The following is a 6,000-nucleotide window of genomic DNA, read 5'->3' on the forward strand; positions in this document are numbered from 1 at the left end:
AAGTGAACAATCCCAGTCTGAATCCCAGGTTCTTCCCGCTTGGCCATCCCAAAGCATCAAGAGAATTGTAAAATCAGCTTCAAGAACGATGGAAAGGCCCTCGTGGAAATTCTCCAAGAGCATTTACGGTCCCCCGTAAATAAGAAGTTCACCCACCTCTGCGCTGATAATTCTCCATCAAGGCAATCAGTTCCTCTCCCAGAAACTAGTTATCTCCCTCTTGGAGACTAGGAAATCAACAGAATGGCCGTTCTAGGATGGTTCCATCCTAACCATAGAATTTTAGAGATGAAAGAACCTTAAGAGATCCTTACGGCAGGGATTCAAAGAAGTCTAGGTGACCTACTCAAGATTATCCTGGTCTGTACTCCCTCGCTGTTTCTTTTCCTTATTGAACAACTGACTTTATAGGTATCATTCAGAGCTAATCTTTTTAAATATTCATTTCCTCTGTTTCTTTTTATCCTGAATTAGTTTTTATGAGAACACCTTTCTCTGAGGCATGCAAGGAGCCTCTCTTTGTTCCCTTCATAATTTTCACTATGAGGATTGACTTTACCACACAAGGATTTATCCCCAGAGGTGTGCTCTTGCAGTAACTGAGGCAGAGCAAGGGGAGTGGCAACTTGCTGTCTATTTAACTCCAAACCTTGGCTCCCTGCTGCTTTTCCAACTGGGAGAAGAGTATGTTGAAGGATGCCTTTAAAAGAGAAAAGGATAGTATGCCCTGAGGCAGTAGGAAATAACGTTTTGGAAAGTTTTCTTCAAGTTAGGGAGGATAACCAGTTGCAAAGGTTTCCAAAATAGAAAAACAAAACACTGACCGTCTCTCAGATAGCAGCATATTAGCCATTCCTTTTTACTTAGTATTTAGTTACTTTTGATTTTTTTAAAAAAGCAGTAGTCAAAAGAACCAAAAAAGGATAAAAGCATGACTCAAAGGAGAAAGTTACAATAATAGAAAAATCTATCAGTGAAACAAGAAAAATATTCCACTAGAACTTCAAACTTTCAGAATTCTTGCAAACATTTCTCTGGGTCACTGCTAATGGGAGGCTTCTATTCAGCATTGCTACATCTATGAAGGAAGCTGAAAAGGGGAAGGATTTTTTTTTTTTTTCCTTTCTAGCCCTGTCGCTGATACTCAGTACACTGTAAGTTCAAGGAGTGGATCCTATCATTTAAAAAAGAAAAAAGTTTTGTGAATGCCTGTTACACTAGCTCATTTATAATAAAGAGAAGTCACTCAGTCATGTCCTACCTTTTGCAACCCCATGGACTGTAACCTAGCAGGCTTCTCCGTCCATGGGATTTTCCGGGCAAGAGTACTGGAGTGGGTTGCCATTTCCTCCTCCAGGGGATCTTCCCTACCCAGGGATTGAACCCGGGTTTACCCACGTTGTAGGCAGATGCTTTACCCTCTGAGCCACCAGGGAAGCCCTTTTTTATAAGCCCATTTATAATAAGTCCTTAGTAAATGTAGGTGAATAAGTAAATGAACACTAAATTTATATGTTTTGTCTCTTAATCTCTTTACCTCCAGTCACTCCCTCTCTTATGCATTCAGAACACCAACCTCCAGATAATTCTTCAAAGCCGCTGAGTTAGCCAGTTCATGAAATTTGTTTTAGAAAATGGAAAATGTCTCATAGAATTAAAGTTCTTTTTAAAATACAGACTACTAAATCCTACATGAAAAAAGTTTATGCATAAAAAGCTTATAGCCAAAAAATAATCTTTTTGTTCAAAAATATTGCCAAATATTTTCATTCATAAACATTGCTTGCTCTTTGGAAGATAAGCTGTGACAAACCTAGACAACGTGTTAAAAACCAGAGACATCGATTTACCAACAAGGGTCCATGTAGTCACAGCTATTCTTAAAGAGATGGAAATACCAGACCACCTTACCTGCCTCCTGAGAAACCTGTATGCAGGACAAGAAGCAACAGTAGAACTGGACATGGAACAACAGACTGGTTCAAAATTGGAAAAGCAGTCAAGGCCGTATGCTGCTTTAACTTTTGTGCAGAATACATCATGTGAAATGCTGGGCTGAATGAAGCACAAGTTGGAATCAAGATTGCAGGGAGAAATATCAAGAACCTCAGATATGCAGATGACACCACCATTAAGGCAGAAAGCAAAGAGGAACTGAAGAGCCTCTTGAAGAAGGTGAAAGAGAGTGAAAAAAATGGCCTAAAACTCAACATTCAAAAAACGAAGATCATGGCATCAGGTCCCATTACTTTATGGCGAATAGATGGGGAAACAATGGAAATAGTGACAAGCTTTATTTTCTTGGGCTCCAAAATCACTGTGGACGGTGACTGCAGCCATAAAATTAAAAGATGCTTGCTACTTGGAAGAAAGGCAATGACAAACCTAGACTGCATATTTAAAAGCAGAGACGTTACTTTGCTTTCAAAGGTCCGTATAGTTAAGTGATAGTTGCTCAGTCATATAGTCAAAGCTGTGGTTTTTCCAGCCGTCATGTACAGATGTGAAAGCTGGACAATAAAAAAGGCTGATCACCAAAGAATTGATACTTTTGAATTGTGGTGTTGGAGAAGACTCTTGAGAGTCCCTTGTATAGCAAGGAGATTAAACCAGTCCATCCTAAAGGAAATCAGTCCTGAATATTCATTGGAAGGACTGACGCTAAGGCTGAAGCTCCAATACTTTGGCCACCTGACTCGAAGAGCCAACTCCTCGGAAAAGACCCTGATGCTGGGAAGGATTGAGGTCATGAGGGGAAGGGGGGCGATAGAGAATGAGATGGTTCGATGTCATCATCGACTCAATGGACATGAGTTTGAGCAAACTCTGGGATATAGTGAAGGACAGAGAAGCCTGGCGTGCTGCAGTCCATGGGGTCACAAACACTACTGAGTGACCGAGCTGAGCTGAGAATACAGTGAGAATACACTGTATCTGAGAATACAGTGTGAAAAATGAGACATCTTGTGAGCTTATATTCTCCCTATAAATTTGGCTATTATACTAATAATTAGTATTAGCAGTCAAAAAGTACAGGGCACACAGAGGGAACAGAACAGGAACCTAATCAAATGTAGGGAAGGGGGGAAGCCATGGAAAGTCTGGTTCATTTCTTATCCTCCAGGACTTAGTTAGTGGCACTGTTGCTAAAGAATCTGCCTGCCCATGCAGGAGACCCAAGAAATTTGAGTTCAGTCCCTGGGTAGGGAAGATCTGGAGTAGGAAATGGCAACCTACCCCAGTATTCTTGCCATGGAAGATTGATGGACAGAGGAGCCTGGCTGGCAGGCTACAGTCCATGAGGCTACAAAGAGTCAGACACAACTGAGTTACTGAACACACTTGGCTAAATACTTGGCTAAATGCTTACTTCCTTGGGGAATCTCCTGGCTTCTCTGACTAACCCAAATTTCCATATATCTTCCTCTGTAGCTTTTTTCTCAATTGCTATTTTATGTTCATTTTCTGATTTGTTTGATTAATGTCTACCTCTTCCACCAGTATGAAAGCTCTGCAAAAGTAGGGAGGACATCTTTTTCTGGTACTCCATTGTATGCTCAGCACCGAGGCAGTGGTCCATAGTAGAGGATCAACAGGACCAGGTATGTACATATGGATACAGGGCCCAGTGCAAAGTGAAAAAGCGGGCCCCCTTGTTCAAAATTATTAAGCATTTCAGGTTGGTGACAAAAAAAGCATTAAACCAATCGTTGTTGTTCAGTCTCTCAGTTATGTCCTGCTCTTTGTGACCTCATGGACTGAAGCACCCCGGGCTTCTTGTCCTTCACTGTCTCTCGGAGTTAACTTTCTAAGCACAGGACTTTGTGCCAGTACACAGGCTGAATTAAAGTTAAGATCTAAAGGATTAGGAATTAGCCCTAACAAAGAGGGAACACTTGAGGGCAGAAGATAAGATTCATGCAAAAGTCATAAAGAAAAAAAAATGTGGTAGAGAGTGGAAATTTGAGAAGCTGATCATTTTTAGTCAGGGTGAGGATAAATCAGAAGCAGATAAGAGTAGAGGGAGAAGCAAGATCCAAATTAGCATCTAGGTTCATTCTGCTGGCAAAAGAAACTATTTCAGGATTTAACAGGGACACAGGCCTTCCCAGAATACTTGGTTGGTAAAGAATCCACCTGCAATGCAGGGGACCCCGGTTCGATTCCTGGACTGGGAAGATCCCCTGGAGAAGGGGTAGGCTACCCACTCCAGTATTCTTGGGCTTCCCTGGTGTCTCAGCTGGTAAAGAATCCGCCTGCAATGCAGGAGACCTGGGTTCAATCCCTGGGGTTGGGAAGATCCCCTGGAGAAGAGAAAGGCTACCCACTCCAGTGTTCTGGCCTGGAGAATTCCCTGGACTGTATAGTTCATGGGGTCACAAAGAGTCAGACACGACTGAGTGACTTTCACTTTCAGCATGATCAAAGAAGCCATTGGCTCTCCATGTCAAATCTATCTGTTTCATTCACTTCTTTGATTTTTTCTGTGTTTTTCTAATTTTCCTTTCAGTCTCATTCAGATTAAAAGCTAAAAAGCCTTGCGGTGGACCTAAAATGGTCTATAAAGCTCACAAGGAACTCACCTCCCACTTTCTCTCTCTCCAGCCCGTTTCTCAAAGACTCCAGTCACTGTCCCTCCTCAACTATCTGGATCACTCTCTCTGCCTAAAACACTCCCTGACTAACCACGCACCTCCTTTTCAGATCCTTAGTCAAATTTACATTGTCTGTGAAACCTCCCTCAACAATAACCACCTATCTATACACATAACCCCCCCCATTTTTATCCTTATTTTTATCCTTAGGTCTCAGCATCATCTAAGATACTGTTTGGTAGGGTTTCTGCCTCTTCCCACTCCCCACCCCCTGAACCCCAATCTAGACAGGAAGCTTCCTGAGGGCAAGAATTTTTGTTTGTTTTGTTGGCTGCATTGTTCCCAGAGCCTAGATCTTTGTCTGGCGTACAAAAGTAATGCAATCGATACCTGTAAAATGAACAAATGAGTTTTCTATGTAAGCAGTATGAAACGCTCCATAAACTCAGTCTGCCAGCCGTCACAGTTGTTCAAAACACCCAAATGTGAAATCCAAGACCTTTCTCTTTCTATATCTTAGGTCTTTACCCAACCCCCAGACCCCAAAATTACTCATCAAAAGGAGAACAACCTTCCCAAGTGGCACAGCATTGGATAAAGAATCTGCCTACAATGCAGGAGACACAGGAGACACAGCTTCGATCCCTGGGTGGGGAAGAGCCTCGGGAAGAAGAAATGACAACCCACTCCAGTATTCTTGCATGGAAAATTCTTTGAACAGAGGAGCCTGGTGGGCTACAGTCCATGGGGTCCCAAAGAGTTGAACATACACACAAAGAACAGTCCTCCTCCCACTTACCTTGTGCTCATCACTGCCCTTTTTCCTCACTTACCTCCTATAGGTTTCAAAATAGAGAAATCCAACAGCCTTAGGGAATGAGGCTGACACTTCTCCAAAAGAAAAATCTTGGAATTCTGTCAGAGCCCAGGTCATCAACCCACATTCCCTTCCTCAAAGAAATTGGAGATTTGTTGCTGTTATTGTTGACTTCCTCCAGACCCTAGGTTTCCAGTCCTGCCTTGGTGGGATGTGGGGGGAGGAGCACTTAGTCCACCAGAAAGTAGACTCTGAGCAGAGAGGTTCAGCAGCAGGGAGCCTCTGTCTCCTCCCTCCTGGGAGCTCCCAGCCACTTTATGCAAATAATCTGCTTTCCCTCTAGATATTAGCTTTGTGCACCTGGGCCTCAGGGAGGGCCGGGTGGGATGAAAAAAATGTTCAGGAGTGTCTCAATACTACCTATATTTGCATGACTGAAGGGCCCACTCAAGTAACTCTTTGTAGCCTAGAGATCTGTTTCCTTTCTTTAAAAAAAAAAAAAAAAAAAAAAGGTTCCCACTAACTATAGATCAAACTAATCTTATCTTAATCTGGAAATTCACAAATCTCATCTTAACTCAGGAGTTT

Source organism: Muntiacus reevesi, chromosome 9 (genome assembly GCF_963930625.1).
Source record: "Muntiacus reevesi chromosome 9, mMunRee1.1, whole genome shotgun sequence".
Taxonomy (NCBI): domain Eukaryota; kingdom Metazoa; phylum Chordata; class Mammalia; order Artiodactyla; family Cervidae; genus Muntiacus; species Muntiacus reevesi.